The sequence below is a fragment of the Lissotriton vulgaris genome, chromosome 6 (genome assembly GCF_964263255.1).
Source record: "Lissotriton vulgaris chromosome 6, aLisVul1.2, whole genome shotgun sequence".
NCBI lineage: Eukaryota > Metazoa > Chordata > Amphibia > Caudata > Salamandridae > Lissotriton > Lissotriton vulgaris.
In genome coordinates this window covers 452,930,788-452,952,573 of record NC_141694.1, presented here as the reverse complement: position 1 = coordinate 452,952,573, position 21,786 = coordinate 452,930,788, and positions in this window count along the sequence as shown.

Sequence of the window (21,786 nt, the reverse complement as noted above, 5' to 3'; positions counted from 1 at the left end):
TTCTGATCTTTTCTCCAATCCCTTTGGTGATACCTGAAGAAAGGGGGCAGTGAGATTACACATTAAAATTAGGGAAGTCATCCATCATAATTTTTCTTACCAGTCATATCTACTTTACCCCAATTGACTGTTATTTTATCAATACAGTTTGAATTCACTGTTCCTAATTAAAATGTTATATACCTTGTGTCAACCTCTTTATTTCAGACTCTCTGCAGGTGGTTGAAATTTTGAATCTTCCTAGAACTGAAATATGAAGGAAAGTTCAATAACGGATTGGCTGACCGTGTTTGGGTGGCTGCGGGGCAGACAAGGGATATACTGGCCTGTGATGGTTATGATTGTTTTCCTCTGGTATCTTGGTGTCCATCATACTATGACTTCACAACTGGGCCAAGTACATCCCTTTCACACTGTACTCAGGTTAGCAAAGGTGAAACATCAAAGGATGTGTACATTGTTTCCGGAACAATTCTTATGCCGGGAGTCGGGTGAGGTGGCCTTCACCATCGCTGGACATCAGTGCCTTGAATGTTCTTTTCATACTTCTGAAACAGATAAAATGAGAGAATTTTAATTGACCATGTAAACCAACCATGTATCTAATGGCTTTTCCATGCGAATCACAATTAGGAAATCACTATTCTTAATGCATGATTCTCATAGAGTTTCATTCAGCTATTCCTAGTGAGTCGGAAATTAACCAAACTCATAAATATTAATGAGATAGTTTGCAATTTGATACCCATTAGGGATCACTAAAATCACTGGGATAGTGGCCTGCTGGGGTCAGCAGACCACCGTGTCCACTGGGATAGTGGCCTGCTGGGGTCAGCAGACCACCGAGTCTGTGATTGCTTCTAAATAAAGCAGTCATGTTTTTATTTGCAAAAAACACAGTTGATGAACAGAATGTAGAACAATGTCATACATTCACCCCAGTACAAGGATCTGGGCCTAAATCCATCGTTTTTTTGCACTCCACACCACCCTGGGTTAGACACTGGCTATATGCAAATCAGCTCTAACCCTGTGCCTCATGGGAAAAGTCCAGTCCGAACTACCAAGCCATGTCTTTCCCAGACCGGAATCAAGCATCCAAGGACCGGTTTCTGGCTATCAGCCTTCATCAGCCTGGATAGCTTGACTCCAGTAGTGTGGAGAGCCTGGGACTCATGTCTGAGTATACCCAGCACACTCGGGGCGAAAATTGCAAAAAACACAGTTGATGGACAGAATGTAGAACAATGTCATACATTCACCCTAGTACAAGGATCTGGGCCTAAATCCATCGTTTATTTTGCACTCCGCACCACCCTGGGTTAGACACTGGCTATATGCAAATCAGCTCTGACCCTGTGTCTCATGGGAACAGTCCAGTCCGAACTACCAAGACATGTCTTTCCCAGACCGGAATCAAGCATCCAAGGACCGGTTTCTGGCTATCAGCCTTCATCAGCCTGGATAGCTTGACTCCAGTGGTGTGGAGAGTCTGGGACTCACATCTGAGTATACCCAGCACACTCGGGGTGAAAATTGCAAAAAACACAGTTGATGGACAGAATGTAGAACAATGTCATACATTCACCCCAGTACAAGGATCTGGGCCTAAATCCATCGTTTTTTAGCTACAAGAGCCATTCTGTGTCATCCGAGTCAAGTCATCAATAGTATAGTTGGTGTGTATGCTCCATGACTCATATTGAGCCAAAGATGGAATAGAAGGAGCATTAAAAAAATCACTGGCTAAACCAAAGCAGATAGTTTGTTGCACTGTCTGATTTAAAAATAACATTTGAGATGGTATTAAACACGCACATTGTAATGATTCACTCCCCTGTACTTTAGTGCCCGAAATTGACTTTAAATCAACAGTATCTTTCCAAATTTCGAAACCCCTCAGTGACAGAGCATTTATAAAAGATGAGGAATTAATTTGTTTAGTCTGTGTAAGCAATTTAAAATAATATGATGCTGGGTCAAATGGCGTGTAACCTATTATAATGTCAATTCCTTTTTCTGTGTAACGGAACTTATTTTAAGAAGTTGTTGGACAATGCTCCCATTATGTATAATTGGAAGTGGATCTTTGAGTACTGGATTTGTGAAAACAGTGATGGACATAATTTTGGTAACAAAATAGATCTGCATAATTTCCTGAATTCAAATATAGACCCTCTGTATCAAAAACAGTATAATATTGTAGATCAGAAAACAAAGAATTAACAGCACTGACATCTCAATCATCTGAATGCATTCCAGGAAAAACAAAATCTCTCGAAGAAACATGGAAGATGTATGGAATTTGCAGGGTCTCCGTCGAACCATATACATCGAAAGGCACTCTTTCCCAAATAATTCCATCAGCGATTGGGACTGCTGAAGTATTAACTGATGTTTGGTCTCTTTTCATTTTATGTGGAGAAGTATGTGGGCCAGTACTGCGTCCACCAGTTCCATAGCAGAGTGTTCAGGTAAATAGTAGCCATTAATCAAAGGAAAGGAGAAAGTCTCAAATCCAATCCACATGGAAAGGAACAGCTTTGACAACATGATCCAGATGTAAGTCTATGGTGGGACTAGGTATGTGGTTCTCAACCACAAGATGAAAACACAAATCCATGTAGGAGGCACAGCAATAGACGAAGATAACATAGATTTTTTCGAAGGAAAGTTATCCTGATCAGTATAGTAACGTTTGGAGCTGAGCTGAAATAGTGGAGGTTTTTCTTCATTAAAAGTCGAATGTAGTACAGTGTCAGGGACATCAATCTTAAGTTCATCTGGCGGGGAGACTCCAGCTCCCCTTCCATGTCTTGGAGGAACTCAGGAGAAACAGTATTCATTTGCTGAATGGAAACATTACGGCTTTAAACACTTCTAGGCATACTATTGAGAGTCAAACATATGGTGTAGTTTGACATGTTCTACACAAATGAATGAGCTATCTTTGCATCCATATTTAACAACAAGGGGTGGTGATGGACAGAGTTTCTGAATTAAGCAGAATACTCTCACCCAGTCAAGAGATCAGGGCTAGATCCAACACCGTTTTTTAGCTCACTGCACCCTCCCAGCTCAGAACCTGGCTATATGCAAATTAGTCTGTTCCTGTCCCAGTGCATGATGGGAACAGGGCAAACCAAACTACCAAGCCAATTCTTACACTGGGAAGGAAACAAGCTTTCGGGGACCGGTTTCTGGCATTTCAGCCGTCGTCGGCCCGGCTTGCTTGAATCCTGATGGTGCAATGAGCAAGGGACTCACATCTGAGTATACCCTTCCACGCTTATGGTGGACAAAATATTTAACAACAAGGGGTGGTGATGGACTGAGTTTCTGAATTAAGCAGAATACTCTCACCCAGTCAAGAGATCAGGACTAGTTCCAACACCATTTTTTAGCTCACTGCACCATCCCAGCATATAGCCAGGTTCTGAGCTGGGATGGTGCAGTGAGCTAAATAACGGTGATGGATCAAGCCCTGATCTTTGGACTGGGTAAGAGTGGTCTGCTTAATTCAGACACTCTGTTCATCACCACCCCCTTTTCTGAATCGTTTTTGGCCACTATAGGTGTGGCAGGGTATACTCAGACATGAGTCCCTTGCTCACTGCACCATCAGGATTCAAGCAAGCCGGGCCGATGACGGCTGAAATGCCAGAAACCGGTCCCCGGAAGCTTGTCTCCTTTCCGGTGAAGAATTGGCTTGGTAGTTTGGTCTGCCCTGTTCCCATGATGCACTGGGCCAGGGAGAGACTAATTTGCATATAGCCAGGTTCTGAGCTGGGATGGTGCAGTGAGCTAAATAACTGTGATGGATCAAGCCCTGATCTTTGGACTGGGTAAGAGTGGTCTGCTTAATTCAGACACTCTTTTCATCACCACCCTCTTTTCTGAATCATTTTTGGCCACTATAGGTGTGGCAGAGTATACTCAGACATGAGTCCCTTGCTCACTGCACCATCAGGATTCAAGCAAGCCTGGCCGACGACGGCTGAAATGCCAGAAACCGGTCCCCGGAAGCTTGTCTCCTTTCCGGTGAAGAAGTGGCTTGGTAGTTTGGTCTGCCCTGTTCCCATGATGCACTGGGCCAGGGACAGACTAATTTGCATATAGCCAGGTTCTGAGCTGGGATGGTGCAGTGAGCTAAATAACGGTGATGGATCAAGCCCTGATCTTTGGACTGGGTAAGAGTGGTCTGCTTAATTCAGACACTCTGTTCATCACCACCCCCTGTTCTGAATCATTTCTGGCCACTATAGGTGTTTCAGGGTATACTCAGACATAAGTCCCTTGCTCACAGCACCATCAGGATTCAAGCAAGCCGGGCCGATGACGGCTGAAATGCCAGAAACCGGTCCCCGGAAGCTTGTCTCCTTTCCGGTGAAGAATTGGCTTGGTAGTTTGGTCTGCCCTGTCACCATGATGCACTGGGCCAGGGACAGACTAATTTGCATATAGACAGGTTCTGAGCTGGGATGGTGCAGTCAGCTAAATACCGGTGATGGATCAAGCCCTGATCTTTGGACTGGGTAAGAGTGGTCTGCTTAATTCAGACACTCTGTTCATCACAACCCCCTTTTCTGAATCGTTTTTGGCCACTATAGGTGTGGCAGGGTATACTCAGACATGAGTCTCTTGCTCACTGCACCATCAGGATTCAAGCAAGCCGAGCCAACGATGGCTGAAATGCCAGAAACCGGTCCCGGAAGCTTGTCTCCTTTCCGGTGAAAAATAGGCTTGGTAGTTTGGTCTGCCCTGTTCCCATGATGCACTGGGCCGGGGACAGACTAATTTGCATATAACCAGGTTCTGAGCTGGGATGGTGCAGTGAGCTAAATAACGGTGATGGATCAAGCCCTGATCTTTAGACTGGGTAAGAGTGGTCTGCTTAATTCAGACACTCTGTTCATCACCACCCCCTTTTCTGAATCGTTTTTGGCCACTATAGGTGTGGCAGGGTATACTCAGACATGAGTCCCTTGCTCACTGCACCATCAGGATTCAAGCAAGCCGGGCCGACGACAGCTGAAATGCCAGAAACCGGTCCCCGGAAGCTTGTCTCCTTTCCGGTGAAGAATTGGCTTGGTAGTTTGGTCTGCCCTGCTCCCATGATGCACTGGGCCAGGGACAGACTAATTTGCATATAGCCAGGTACTGAGCTGGGATGGTGCAGTGAGCTAAATAACGGTGATGAATCAAGCCCTGATCTTTGGACTGGGTAAGAGTGGTCTGCTTAATTCAGACACTCTGTTCATCACCACTCCCTTTTCTGAATTGTTTTTGGCCACTAAAGGTGTGGCAGGGTATACTCAGACATGAGTCTCTTGCTCACTGCACCATCAGGATTCAAGCAAGCCGGGCCGACGACAGCTGAAATGCCAGAAACTGGTCCCCGGAAGCTTGTCTCCTTTCCGGTGAAGAATTGGCTTGGTAGTTTGGTCTGCCCTGCTCCCATGATGCACTGGGCCAGGGACAGACTAATTTGCATATAGCCAGGTTCTGAGCTGGGATGGTGCAGTGAGCTAAATAACGGTGATGGATCAAGCCCTGATCTTTGGACTGGGTAAGAGTGGTCTGCTTAATTCAGACACTCTGTTCATCACCACTCCCTTTTCTGAATCGTTTTTGGCCACTAAAGGTGTGGCAGGGTATACTCAGACATGAGTCCCTTGCTCACTGCACCATCAGGATTCATGCAAGCCGGGCCGACAACGGCTGAAATGCCAGAAACCGGTCCCCGGAAGCTTGTCTCCTTTCCGGTGAAGAATTGGCTTGGTAGTTTGGTCGGCCCTGTTCCCATGATGCACTGGGCCAGGGACAGACTAATTTGCATATAGCCAGGTTCTGAGCTCGGATGGTGCAGTGAGCTAAATACCGGTGATTGATCAAGCCCTGATCTTTGGACTGGGTAAGAGTGGTCTGCTTAATTCAGACACTCTGTTCATCACCACCCCCTTTTCTAACTCGTTTTTGGCCACTATAGGTGTGGCAGGGTATACTCAGACATGAGTCCCTTGCTCACTGCACCATCAGGATTCAAGCAAGCCGGGCCGCCGACAGCTGAAATGCCAGAAACCGGTCCCCGGAAGCTTGTCTCCTTTCCGGTGAAGAATTGGCTTGGTAGTTTGGTCTGCCCTGTTCCCATGATGCACTGGGCCAGGGAGAGACTAATTTGCATATAGCCAGGTTCTGAGCTGGGATGGTGCAGTGAGCTAAATAACTGTGATGGATCAAGCCCTGATCTTTGGACTGGGTAAGAGTGGTCTGCTTAATTCAGACACTCTTTTCATCACCACCCTCTTTTCTGAATCATTTTTGGCCACTATAGGTGTGGCAGAGTATACTCAGACATGAGTCCCTTGCTCACTGCACCATCAGGATTCAAGCAAGCCTGGCCGACGACGGCTGAAATGCCAGAAACCGGTCCCCGGAAGCTTGTCTCCTTTCCGGTGAAGAAGTGGCTTGGTAGTTTGGTCTGCCCTGTTCCCATGATGCACTGGGCCAGGGACAGACTAATTTGCATATAGCCAGGTTCTGAGCTGGGATGGTGCAGTGAGCTAAATAACGGTGATGGATCAAGCCCTGATCTTTGGACTGGGTAAGAGTGGTCTGCTTAATTCAGACACTCTGTTCATCACCACCCCCTGTTCTGAATCATTTCTGGCCACTATAGGTGTTTCAGGGTATACTCAGACATAAGTCCCTTGCTCACAGCACCATCAGGATTCAAGCAAGCCGGGCCGATGACGGCTGAAATGCCAGAAACCGGTCCCCGGAAGCTTGTCTCCTTTCCGGTGAAGAATTGGCTTGGTAGTTTGGTCTGCCCTGTCACCATGATGCACTGGGCCAGGGACAGACTAATTTGCATATAGACAGGTTCTGAGCTGGGATGGTGCAGTCAGCTAAATACCGGTGATGGATCAAGCCCTGATCTTTGGACTGGGTAAGAGTGGTCTGCTTAATTCAGACACTCTGTTCATCACAACCCCCTTTTCTGAATCGTTTTTGGCCACTATAGGTGTGGCAGGGTATACTCAGACATGAGTCTCTTGCTCACTGCACCATCAGGATTCAAGCAAGCCGAGCCAACGATGGCTGAAATGCCAGAAACCGGTCCCGGAAGCTTGTCTCCTTTCCGGTGAAAAATAGGCTTGGTAGTTTGGTCTGCCCTGTTCCCATGATGCACTGGGCCGGGGACAGACTAATTTGCATATAACCAGGTTCTGAGCTGGGATGGTGCAGTGAGCTAAATAACGGTGATGGATCAAGCCCTGATCTTTAGACTGGGTAAGAGTGGTCTGCTTAATTCAGACACTCTGTTCATCACCACCCCCTTTTCTGAATCGTTTTTGGCCACTATAGGTGTGGCAGGGTATACTCAGACATGAGTCCCTTGCTCACTGCACCATCAGGATTCAAGCAAGCCGGGCCGACGACAGCTGAAATGCCAGAAACCGGTCCCCGGAAGCTTGTCTCCTTTCCGGTGAAGAATTGGCTTGGTAGTTTGGTCTGCCCTGCTCCCATGATGCACTGGGCCAGGGACAGACTAATTTGCATATAGCCAGGTACTGAGCTGGGATGGTGCAGTGAGCTAAATAACGGTGATGAATCAAGCCCTGATCTTTGGACTGGGTAAGAGTGGTCTGCTTAATTCAGACACTCTGTTCATCACCACTCCCTTTTCTGAATTGTTTTTGGCCACTAAAGGTGTGGCAGGGTATACTCAGACATGAGTCCCTTGCTCACTGCACCATCAGGATTCAAGCAAGCCGGGCCGACGACAGCTGAAATGCCAGAAACTGGTCCCCGGAAGCTTGTCTCCTTTCCGGTGAAGAATTGGCTTGGTAGTTTGGTCTGCCCTGCTCCCATGATGCACTGGGCCAGGGACAGACTAATTTGCATATAGCCAGGTTCTGAGCTGGGATGGTGCAGTGAGCTAAATAACGGTGATGGATCAAGCCCTGATCTTTGGACTGGGTAAGAGTGGTCTGCTTAATTCAGACACTCTGTTCATCACCACTCCCTTTTCTGAATCGTTTTTGGCCACTAAAGGTGTGGCAGGGTATACTCAGACATGAGTCCCTTGCTCACTGCACCATCAGGATTCATGCAAGCCGGGCCGACAACGGCTGAAATGCCAGAAACCGGTCCCCGGAAGCTTGTCTCCTTTCCGGTGAAGAATTGGCTTGGTAGTTTGGTCGGCCCTGTTCCCATGATGCACTGGGCCAGGGACAGACTAATTTGCATATAGCCAGGTTCTGAGCTCGGATGGTGCAGTGAGCTAAATACCGGTGATTGATCAAGCCCTGATCTTTGGACTGGGTAAGAGTGGTCTGCTTAATTCAGACACTCTGTTCATCACCACCCCCTTTTCTGACTCGTTTTTGGCCACTATAGGTGTGGCAGGGTATACTCAGACATGAGTACTTGCTCACTGCACCATCAGGATTCAAGCAAGCCGGGCTGACGACGGCTGAAATGCCAGAAACTGGTCCCCGGAACCTTGTCTCCTTTCCGGTGAAGAACTGGCTTGGTAGTTTGGTCTGCCCTGTTCCCATGATGCACTGGGCCAGGGACAGACTAATTTGCATATAGCCAGGTTCTGAGCTGGGATGGTGCAGTGAGCTAAATAAAGGTGATGGATCAAGCCCTGATCTTTGGACTGGGTAAGAGTGGTCTGCTTAATTCAGACACTCTGTTCATCACCACCCCCTTTTCTGAATCGTTTTTGGCCACTATAGGTGTGGCAGGGTATACTCAGACATGAGTCCCTTGCTCACTGCACCATCAGGATTCAAGCAAGCCGGGCCGACGACAGCTGAAATGCCAGAAACCGGTCCCCGGGAGCTTGTCTCCTTTCCGGTGAAGAATTGGCTTGGTAGTTTGGTCTGCCCTGTTTCCATGATGCACTGGGCCAGGGACAGACTAATTTGCATATAGCCAGGTTCTGAGCTGCAATGGTGCAGTGAGCTAAATGACGGTGATGGATCAAGCCCTGATCTTTGGACTGGGTAAGAGTGGTCTGCTTAATTCAGACACTCTGTTCATCACCACCCCCTTTTCTGAATCGTTTTTGACCACTATAGGTGTGGCAGGGTATACTCAGACATGAGTCCCTTGCTCACTGCACCATCAGGATTCAAGCAAGCCGGGCCGACGACGGCTGAAATGCCAGAAACCAGTCCCCGGAAGCTTGTCTCCTTTCCGGTGAAGAATTGGCTTGGTAGTTTGGTCTGCCCTGTTCCCATGATGCACTGGGCCAGAGACAGACTAATTTGCATATAGCCAGGTTCTGAGCTGGGATGGTGCAGTGAGCTAAATAACGGTGATGGATCAAGCCCTAATCTTTGGACTGGGTAAGAGTGGTCTGCTTAATTCAGACACTCTGTTCATCACCACCCCCTTTTCTGAATCGTTTTTGGCCACTATAGGTGTGGCAGGGTATACTCAGACATGAGTCCCTTGCTCACTGCACTATCAGGATTCAAGCAAGCCGGGACGACGACAGCTGAAATGCCAGAAACCGGTCCCCGGAAGCTTGTCTCCTTTCCGGTGAAGAATTTTCTTGGTAGTTTGGTCTGCCCTGTTCCCATGATGCACTGGGCCAGGGACAGACTAATTTGCATATAGCCAGGTTCTGAGCTGGGATGGTGCAGCGAGCTAAATAACGGTGATGGATCAAGCCCTGATCTCTGGACTGGGTAAGAGTGGTCTGCTTAATTCAGACACTCTGTTCATCACCACCCCCTTTGCTGAATTGTTATCTTTGCATCCAGGCAGTGGAGGTAAAATTACATTTTAGGTGCCTTTTAGACTAAGGTCTGGGACCGGAGCACAGTAGGAGGGCCCAAATTCTTTTTTTCACCACATTTTCCCAGACCAGATCTCCAGCTTTAGGAAGCTAGCTAGAACAGGGACTAAGACTGGTGTATTTGTCATTGAGGGCAAATGTGATTTAATCTGGAGAGGTGCTAGGCAATAAATGCTAAAAGACTTGATTGTCCCAGGTGAAAAAAAGGGAAATGAATAAAAACGACCAGATTATGGCCATAATAACGCAATGAGGACACATCTTCAAACTCCTTTTGGTTAGCGGAGCATTTAGAGGAACCAGACACTACCACCTTGCATGCAGCACAAATAACTACATAGAAGTGGGTGAATACAACTTTTATTTCTTGCCTGCTGTACCCCTATTTCACCCAAACTCTGTTACTAAGGCGATCATGTATGAGTTTCTGCATTGTTCTCACAAATATATATTGCCCTGGGGGTAGATTGTTACAAAGACGGGGATTTTTCCCTATGTTTAATCTCCACAGCAGATGTTCTACTATTTACAGTCCTTACTGAGCTCTGCCTACTGTTGCTGTAGGCTGTGAACCCTCTACAATCTAGTAAAGTGCTATGGAAAACCATCCCTGTCTTCGACTGAAGAATCAGCAGACCTGTGCATAATCTGAGCAGACAAAGCTGCATGCCATCTGCAGACCTCCCATGATTGTGACAATCTTTGCCCCAATACTGCCCTCTCCAACCCTGCTCCAAACTTAGATATACATCAGCGCAAGTGGTTGACTGCAGCCACACTGAATCACCTTACTTCTGTAGCCCTTGTTCATTTTAGCTACAGGCAGCAACAGCTAGTGTCATTCACCTTCCACAGAACACCTTAGACCCTCCTGGTGTTATGATAAACTCGGTTTACAGAATCTCAAATAAGCTGACCCCTTGCCCACAGCATTGTATCTTTTGGAGACAACCTCAACCTTACCAGGTTCTGTGGACTAGGAGGCCTATATCTGTTTCAGAGTTCCAGCATTTGAAGTACATCCTGACTCCAATTGCCTCTTGAGTTTTTCACAGACTTCAACAGTGTAGTGAGTTAAATGCAATGATTTATCATAATTTATGCATGTAATTAGTGGAAGAAAGGTAAAAGGCTTTAATGATACAAACACATTTATTTTAAATAATGTTTTCCCCCACACAGAATACCCTGCTGTATCAATCGTTAATCATGACCAGCCATTCCTATAATTCTAGGATGAACTTGACAGAGTTTGTCAAAAGTTGCACATAATAATAAATGTTGGGGAGAGGATGTAGCCTTACGGCTACGTCCGATCTACCTCAAAGCTGGGGAACTGGGTTCGAGTCTCGGCAACAACGCTCAACATCCTGTGATTCTGGGCAAATCACTTTGGGGCAGATGTATCAAAATACCTATTTGCGATTCTCAAATAGCGATTTTTTGAGAATCGCTTTTTGAGAATAGCAAAATGGCATGTATGTTAAAATTAGCTATTTTTTAGTGATTTCTTAAAATTCCTTAATTGCGATTAGCAAATTGCTAATCACAATTAAGAAATAATAATTCCATTAATTTCAATGGGCCAGGAGGCCCATATGAAGGAATGGGAAGTTATTCTCAATTTGCGATTTGCAATTTGCTATTCGCAAATTGAGAATAATTTCAAGGGTGCAAGGGTGTCTTCAGGAAACCCTGCTGCACCCCATAAATTTACATGTGTGCGCATTTGGCGCACATACATGCCCTAAGGGCATGTATGAGCGCCGCATGGCATCTTTACAAATGCCAAAAAGTGCTTTTGTAAAAGAATTCGCAAATTAACACCAACTACAAGTTGGTGGTAATTTGCGATTTCTTAAGGGCAAATCGCTAAATTAGAATGCTTGATGCATAGCATTTAAGGAATCACAATTTGCGATTCCTTAAGCGCTTACGCAATAAGGAATCGCAAATTTAGCAATTCCTAGCAGAAATTAATATGCCCATGTGTAACAAAACTGGTGCTCATGTAAAGCGCTCTGATACCTGATATCCTAAGGTCTAGTTTACAATATATACAATTTATAAAATAAACATAAAAAAGATTTTTAAATGTAGCAACACATGGGGAGCCTGGTCTTGCTGGGGCCCCGAGAGGGCGATGGCCGGCTAGGTGATAAGACAAACTGTTCCAGTTTCCAAGTGCACATGTTAATATCCAGCTCAGAAAAAAGGCAGTTTCATTTTAGCAGAGGTGAAAGGAACAGGATCCACCTATATTCACTTCCTTTGTGACTACAGGACCCTGGTCTCAATGTTTGTGCCACGTGGTCACAAGGGACAAGCTAGGGGTCGCAGTTGGGACCCCTGGCTACACCCACATGATGTCCATGTCTTTTGTATATATAGAAATATTGATTGAAGCAAAAAATGCTTTTGCTGAGACAGAATTCTAATATATCCAGAATAATTTTATTGTGTTCCAGGAAATTATTGTTTTCACTGTGTTACTGTGTGAAGTGTCGCTCAAATACTTCACACACTTTCTCTTAATTTAAGACTGCTATGTGTCAAGCTGCCAGAGGATGAGCACAGGTTAATTTCGATTGTGCTTGTCACTTACCCTGAGAAGGATTGTGGTTCCTTCTTGGACTGGATGCATATCTGTGCTAACCAGAAACCCAATTTCTAACAGATTCCGTCACGCTGGCTGAAAGAGAGAGGTGGTGACTTCTGTCTCCCAGAGGGTTCTGAGACTTTAAATCATCGGGTGAAAGCAGATGGCACTACTAAGTGCAGGTGATACAGCGCTATGTGTCAGAGTACAGCACAGTAGGGCCTCGTTGGTCAAGTGGGATTGGAGGGACAGCATCGTTAGGCAGGGAAAGCAAGAATACATGGCACTAGGCTCCTTGCTTTACCCCTGAAGCTGGTCGGAAGAGACAGTCTGTGACCCTTTGTCTGTAAGGGTGAAAGCAGTTGTCGGGTAGCATTTCTCAATTGGTGAAAATGCAAATGAAAGCATTCGCATGAACCAGCCTTTCAAGTCCTAGAGTGTCAATGCGGCTTCCGTGGTTGGAGTGGGTATGATAGCCCGCTTGCATTAGCATGCCAGAGTCATGCACGTGGCTCATTGAAGTTAATGCATATCTATTAGCACCGTGGGTCGGTTTGAAAAGAGGAGTGCGGCGTCTGAGCATGCGTCTAGGCCGCCTGCACTCGCAGCTCTCATTCACGAAGCAGGCCCTGCAGGCTTTGAACCCACTCCTGCAGCTTCATTAGTATGGCCCTGTCTGGAAAGTGACAATGTTTGTCTCCTTCAGAGACCTGGGTGTCTGACACTTTCCCACACCGAAATGGAAATAGAACAATTAACGAAAAAACTGGTATCAAGAGTTAAGTATGCAACTTGGCACACGATCTACATTGTGAATGTGTTATTAATTAATGTTATTAATGCTAGAAATATAATATATTCCACTAGGGCTAACGCACGCCAGTCACAGATGGTTCAGAAATTGGCTTTCCAAGCTACTAAAGCATTCTGTAGAAAGAAAGCATTGCTTATTGCCAAGTGGTAAAATGTGTTCATGGCCACACTATACCCGAAAGGAATGTATGATTCCGCTCCTAACGAGGACAACTACTGCTTCTGTCACATTGCCCATGGTGATTTGACAAAACAAATACTTCTGAGTGGAATTAACCCGCTTGTTGGTGCAGCATAGCCTAGATGTCTCTTTGTCTCTCAAAACACCCTCACAAACCTATCTTATGAATGAGTAAAAAAACATTTAAATGAAATAGCTTTTTTGGGAATAAACCTGTAGATATAAAGATCGTCTTACTACACAGTTTCAAAACAAAAAATACTGCACAGTATGTACGAAAAGTAAAAACTGTATTTTCTAATCTTTGTCTACATCTTGCTGTCTGCCCGAGGCTAGCCACAGGCTCAGCATGTACACGATGGAAGAATTCTCAAGAGCTTCCTTGTAGACTAAACCCATAAAAATGATTTCCACCGTGATAGAAGCGCTAGCAAAGATTTCCCAAGCACCACGCAAAAACAATAACCTAAGAAACATTATATCTTTTGGGGCCCAAAATGAATTTCACAATCTCTGCTCAACCTTAAGATACATGAGTACTATTAAAGAATGTGAAATCTAACATCCTGCATTTTAGAACTATAAATCGTTTTGATGAGATGCAAGGTCCGAGGTCTACTTTCAATATATTGTTTCAGAATTAAGCAAAAAAGGTTACCTTTCAGCACAATACCATTTTTCAGTGGACCTATGCAACTTTATGTAATGGTGTGTGTATTAGAAAATTAAACATGCAGTGAAGAGAATTTACAAACATTGACGGTGTATATTTGTAATGAGCCAATGCATATCACAATTTCACTGATGGATTTCATGTGGGTCTAGGTCCTCATTTAAAAATTAGATCTACGGCCATGGTAGGGTTAGGCAGAAGATGTGACATTCACATTTCCAACGTGACCATCATGCATAACTAACTTCCACTGGTACTCCCGAATCCCTGTTTTGCCATGGCTCGCATTATCCCTGTAACCCCATATTTACATCGCCCAAGTAGACGTGGAACAGTTAATTGCATCCATAAACCTCAAGCCTTTAATTTTGCACATCAACAAGTGCACGACTTTCAAAATTTGCGCTATGACAAGTCGTGAAATACATATTCTGAATCAGGCCGTTTGCCTCATTGTGTGAATGAGCACAGTAACGTTGTCATAAACAAAGTCTAGGCTAGTTGTCATAAAGTTATACCAGAACCCGAGAGTGGAGTTTGTGAATGTATGGCTTATCTAAAAAAGCAAATAAAGTCACTGCCACATTTGCCTCATATGGGTAACCTGGGCTGAACCAAAGACAGTGGTTGAATTCCTATTATTATTACTCCTACAACAGACTTGCCATTTACTAAAATATTCTGTCTGACCTTTGTTGGGGTGAATTCCAAAATAAAAGGCATACACACGCATTTCTATACTCAAATCTCATTATTACTTATGTTGGTCTCCTGACTCTGAATAGGAGAGGAAACTGGGCAAGGGGCTGTTAACAGGCACATCTGATGTATATTAGTTTCCAGTAATACTTTCCTCTTCATCTTCAAGGAAGGAAACCAGGAGAACCAGCTGAGCAAAGCTCCATAGGAACCCATTGTCAAGTGGTGACTCAGTAGATTTGTATTTGTATTGTGTATTCATAAAGTGCAACTATCGCTCCGAAAGGAGCATCCTGGCGCTGACAGAAACAGTGTGCAATACAATTGGGAGGCTAAATGGCGGCCATTGCATAATCAGCTGGCAAATTAAAGATCCAGGTCTTCTAGTGCTTCCGGAACAGGCTTTCCTGATGTAAGTGTCTGAGGTTCTTGGGCATTGCATTCCAGGCTTTAGGGGAGAGAAAGGCTAGGGTCTTACCCCCCCTTGGTTTTATAATTACATTTTAGCAAATGTATCAGGTTCCCATCTGAGGATCGTAGCGTCCTAGTTGTGATATAATGGATATATCTTCTGGTAAGATACCTAGGGCCTGTGCAGTTAAATGCACGAAAAGCTATCACAAGGATTTTAAACAATATTCTCTTGTGCAGAGGCAGCCAATGAAGGGTCTTCAGGGAGGCCGATGCTGAGGATTTCCTCGGTAATATTAATACCAGTCTAGCTGCAGCGTGTTGCACGCTCTGGAGTTTTTTTAGCGTAGCCTTTTTTGCTCCTGCCATCAAGCCATTGCAATAGTCAAGGCGGCCAAGAATTAAGGCCACTGCTACAGCCTTTCTTGAGTCTGTGGGGAGAAAGTCGAAGAACTTCTTTGAGGATTTGATAATCAAAGGACAGTTCAGCGTCGAATACGACACCCAGGTTTCTAGCTGATGCCACAGCTTGTGGTGGAGCAGGGGAGTCGTCAGGCCACCATTTGCTTGGGCAGAATTGGGAATTTTTTCCCATGGGTATGATCTCTGTCTTATTAACGTTACATTTTAGATGGTTATTTTCCATCCAGAGGAAGACATCCTTCAGACAGTTCTTTAGATTTTGCTCGGCCTTGGTGGAATTCCTATCAAGGGGTACAATTAATTGAGTATCATCGGCATAGGATGTCACAAGTATGCCGTATGACTCAATTAAAGAGATGAGGGGAACCATTTAAATATTAAATAATAAAGGGCTCAAAATCGAGCCCTGGGGAACTCCAGACGACACCTTTTTTCCTTAGAAAGGAAAGGACCCAGTGCAACGGTTTGGAATCTATCTGCAAGGAATTACATTGTCCAGGCCAGTGCCACGTCTGTAATTCCTATGCCTCTTAGCCTACTGATCAATATTGTGTGGGAGATGGTGTTGAATGCCGCCGTGAGATCCAATAAGATCAGAACAGCCCTCCTCCCTTCATCCTGTAGTAATTTTATGGAATCGGTGAGCTCAAACAGAGCTGTTTCCGTTGAATGATGTGGGCAGAAACCCGATTGCTGGGGATGAAGGATATTGTGAGTTTCACCATAGCCTTTTAGCTCTTTATATACCATCTGCTCGGTTATCTTGCCCAGAATTGGGAGGAGTGAAATTGGTCATAAATTTGTAATCTCTGTAGTGGATTTATTGGGCTTTTTCATAAGTGGTTTCACAATAGCTTTTTTCCACTCTAATGGGACCGTACATGTGCTAAGGGACGCATTTACAATCCCATTTATAATAGGATTAACAACATCGATTAATTGGTGAAGTATGCAAGGGGGGCAAGAGTCGGAGGGAGCCCCTGATTTACACGACAGGATCACTTCACGAGTTTGGAGTAGGGAAACCGGTTTGAAGGTGCTAATACTGCCCGTACTGGTCTCCACTTGGTCTGGAAGGCCTGGTACCGGTGACACTCCGGGGGCAGGAAAGTCCTTTTGCAGTAACTCGATTTTTCCTTCAAAATAATCCGCAATTTGGTTGCAGAAGTCTAACGACGGAGGGATTTCAGGCTGTAAGGCTTTTGGGTGTATAAAAGCCTTAACAATGGAGAATACTGTTGTGATGGAACGGCCCGTAAAACCCTATCTGAGGACCCAATCCCCCCTATCATGCCTTGTCCGACACCCCCGGGACTGAGTTTACCTCACCGAAACGCCAGCACCGAGACAGGACGCCGAGCAACCTCCATCACCAACGAAACCCCGCCCTTCTCTCTTCCACAGGAGCCAACCCGAGCAACAGGAAGGGAGGAACCATATCCAGCTGACCCCGGAAGTCCCGCCCCCCTGGCAGAGTCAGCACAGGATAAAAGCCCGGATTCAGCACAACAAGCTGTCGGAGTTTCGTGGCAGGACCCTCTGGCTGGAGACGGAGAAGGTGACCAGACGTGCGAGGAAGAAGTGTGGACAGAGGAGTGGTGGAGTCCCTTGGAGGTGGCTGGAGAGCGGCCGTAACTCACTGGAGAGTTACGGCGGACCGCGTGAGTGCCTTTTTGCCTCCTTTATCCCTACTCACTAGGAGTTCGTGTTAAAGTCCCTGTATATAAACCCTCTCTGCATAGTCTCACTACCCTTGCACTGTATTATAAGTATATAGCACCTCACTGTATAAAGCCCTTCCGTTACTCGCACACCCCACCCCTGCACCCTCTCTATTACCCAAACCTGTGTTCCTTATTCCCGGTACCTTCCTTTCCCCACTGTCCGTTTCTGACCCCGTTCTTGCACTACCTGGGTGAAGGTGTACAGTTGAGTCTCTCTGTCGACTCGATCAGACTAACGGTCCTTTGTTTCTTTCCTCTCTTCCGGTCCTCCTGGGAGTCTCCCCGTCATCGAAATCTACCCGGACCATCTGCGGACATCACGAAGAGGAAGAAGCGACGCCTCTGTGTTCATCGCCTGGTGCCACACCCTCGACCTGTTGGGACTATCTATACTGTAAATCTAGAATAAAGACCAAATATTGCCCACTACATACGGCCTCCTCGCCTGCTTTTCCGGCCCGCTACACTCACTCCACGACATTTGGTGTCAGAAGTGGGATCTGCTGGAGGTATGGAGGCCGTAATAAAGAAGATGGCAGAGTCCCAAGAACAATTCGGGAAACTTATGGAGCAGTTCATGAAGACTGCCGAAGACGACAGAGGTCAGCTCCACGATGTTCTGAAAGGCCAGGGGGCGACCCATGAAGATACCATGACAAAGCTAGCAGACGCCCTGGGCCAACAAAGACCGATGACCTCTCTTCCCTCTGTCGTTCTTCAGAAATATGTCCCTGGAGAAGATCCGGACTATTTTTTCACAAACTTTGAGAGGATAGCTCAAGCCGCCAACTGGCCTGCTGATCGGTGGGGACAGTATTTGGGTCCACTCCTCACCGGTGACCTCCAAGCGGCCTACCAACAGGCCAATATCCAGGGCAACACTCCCTATGCTGACATTAAAAGGTGCATCCTAGAACGCCTTGGCATTGATGATGATACTTACAGGGTGAAACTTCGTCAGGCCAGGGAAAAGCCCCAAGAGAATCCGAGAGCACTCTCCTTTCGGATCCGCGATCTCGCCAACCGATGGTTGAGACCCGAAACCTCTACCAAGGAGAATATTCTGGAGAAGATCTATCTGGAACAGTTCCTTAATTCCTTGCACCCGGCTACCCAACGCTGGGTGAGGCAGCACTCCCGACTCACCCTTGAGACCGCTATAGAGATAGCGTCTGCATATAGCAGGGCACAAGAACTTCAGCGGGGCAAAGACGACCACCCCCACAGGCCCCTGCCTGCTACGTCCACTCGCCCAACCCGGCCTCCCCAAGGCCGTCGACCTGAACCACCACCGCTGTTTTCCTCCCCCGTAGTGTTCCGAACCCCGACTCCCGGACCCCAGTGTTATTCCTGTGGTGGGTTCGGACACATTGCACGGATGTGTCCCCAGAAGGAGGAACCGATGGAGGTCGGTTTCGTCAGGAACTACCTGTGTAACCCTCCCGGTTACACGCCACCGCCGTTCTATTGTCCAGTGTCCATAAATGGTCAGCCACTGAGGGCTCTCGCCGATACTGGATGTCGACAGAGTGTTCTACGACCCCAAGACCTTGTCCAGCCTCTAAGCAAACCTACTGGGGTGGTAGCCATACAATGTGTGCATGGAGACACTAAGCAATATCCCACCACTCAGGTACGAGTCCATCATTCCCAAGATCCCGGGACCTCTCTCACCGTGGGCCTTGTGCCCGCATTACCGGAACAAGCTATTTTAGGGAGTGATTATCCGGGACTTCCAATGCTCTTACAAAAGACTTCCGACTCCCTAACTCAGTGGTGGAAAGAGGCGCCCTATCCCGAGTGTCCCGATCAAGTACCCGAACCCAAACCCCACAAACCGAGGAGTCAAAAGAGAAGAGAAAAGAAAGAACACCTCAGCGCTTATCCTGCCATTATTGACGAACACCCCTGGCAGACTGACCAAGAGTTCAGGGCCGCCCAACGAGAAGATCCTCTGCTACAGGAGGCGTGGGGAAAAGCACTTGATCACGAGGACCCTTTACAAGTAGGTCCTTACTTCATTAAGAAAAACGGGTTGTTATATCGAAAAGGGGGGCCCCAACAGAATGCTCAGTTGCTTGTTCCCGGCCCCTTTCAAGACAAAGTCCTTTTTCTGGCACATAGTCACCTTTTGGGGGGTCATTTCGGGGACGAGAAAACCAGCCAAGCCATCTTGGAGAAGTTCTATTGGCCGGGGGTGTATCAAAGGATCAAGACTTACTGCCGCGAATGCATCATATGCCAAAAGAACAGTCGACACAGACCACCCCGTGTCCCGTTACAACCCCTCCCTGTCATAGATGTTCCCTTCAGTCGCATTGGGATGGACATAATCGGTCCCCTCTTGCCCTCCCGTAGCGGGTGTCGCTATGCCTTGGTCATAGTAGACTACGCCACCCGCTTCCCGGAGGCCATACCCCTCCGCCAACCTACCACACAGGCAATAGCGAAAGCCCTGATCTCCTTGTTTTCGCGGGTTGGCTTCCCGCGGGAAATCCTCACCGACCAGGGCACCCCATTCGTTTCAGCCCTTATGAAACGGGTATGTGCGGAGTTAGGAATCAAGCAAATCCGGACCTCTGCGTATCACCCGCAAACAGACGGGCTCGTAGAACGATACAACGCCACGTTGAAACAAACATTAAAAAAACTCTTGGGCCTCGAAGCAAAGAGATGGGAAGACATGCTTCCGTTGGCCTTGTTTGCGATCCGTTGTAAACCTCAGAGCAGCACGGGGTACTCCCCATATGAATTGCTGTATGGACGAGCCCCCCGTACCCTCCTAGATATGGCCCAGGAAGCCTGGGAAGCTGAACCGGACCGGACTCGTCCACTCCCAGAATATATGCAAAACCTCAAGACACATCTGTCTATGATTCGCGATATTGTCAGACAAAACTTGGTGACCGCTCAGGACAACCAAAAGAGACAATATGACAAGGGCACTCGCAGTCGGGTCTTTGCTGTCAACGACCTCGTACTCCTTATGATGCCCTCGTCCGACCAAAAATTATTGGGACAATGGCAAGGACCCTACACCATCCTTCGGCAGGTAACACCCGTCACGTACGAGATAGAACTGGACCCTACCCGAGGCACCACTCAAATCTTTCATGTTAACCTGCTAAAAAAGTGGGAAGGACCCCGTCCGGTGCTGTCGGGAACCAAGAAGAACCTCATCTTCCCTTTCGACCCTTGTCTAGATTCCGACCTTAACCCAGTACAAATTCAGGAACTTCGCCACACCTTGGAACCCCTGAAAAGCGTCTTCTCGACTTCCCCTGGTCGAACCACGGTCACCGAACATAGGATTGAAACCGAACCAGGGAAAGTGGTCCGCCTGAGGCCGTATCGAGTGCCAGAGGCCCGTAGAGAAGTCATCCGTCAGGAAGTGGAAGTCATGCAACAAATGGGAATAATTGAACCCTCAGTCAGCGAGTGGAACTCCCCTATCGTATTGGTACCGAAACCTGACGGCTCGGTCCGTTTCTGCATCGACTTCCGGGAGGTCAACAAGGTCTCCAAGTTCGACACCTACCCCTTACCCAGGGTGGACGAAATGATCGAAAGAATAGGGCAAGCAAAATTCATTTCCACCCTCGATCTCTGCAAGGGGTACTGGCAGATACCCCTCCGGGAACAAGATAGAAGAAAGACTGCCTTTTCCACCCCGGATGGGTTATATCAATTCCTGGTCATGCCCTTTGGACTTCATGGCGCCCCCGCCACCTTTCAAAGGGCCATGAACCAAGTCCTGAGACCCCATACAGCTTACGCAGGCGCGTATCTGGATGACATCGTCATCTTTAGCGACAGCTGGCCCCAACATCTGCAGCACCTTTCCAGTGTTATCAGCTCCTTAGGCTCATACGGATTTGCCATCAACCCGGCCAAAACCACGTTGGCCGCGAAAACAGTGAAATACTTGGGGTTTCTTCTGGGGGACGGCCTGATCAGACCCCAAGAGAGCAAAACGGCAGCCATCCGATCCCTCCCGTTTCCACATACAAAGAAAGACCTCCGAGCCTTCCTAGGACTCCTGGGGTATTATCGGCGCTTTGTGCCCAACTTTTCTCAAAGAGCGGCAGCCCTCACGGACCTGTTGAAAAAAACAAACCGCTCAGATGAACAACTCAGGAATCCCTCCTCGGAAGCCTGGCATGCCTTTACAGACCTCAAAGAAGCCTTGACCTCGGGTCCTGTGTTGGTTCCCCCCAATTACTCAGTCCCTTTCATCCTACAGACGGATGCATCGGACTACGGCTTAGGAGCCGTATTGTCCCAGAAGGATGCCCTGGGAAACGAACGACCCATTCTGTTTGTGAGCCGCAAACTCTTCCCCCGGGAAAAACAATATGCGGTGGTTGAAAAAGAAGCTTTAGCCATCAAGTGGGCGGTGGAAAGCCTTCGGTATTACCTTGAGGGTAGAGACTTCATACTTTATAC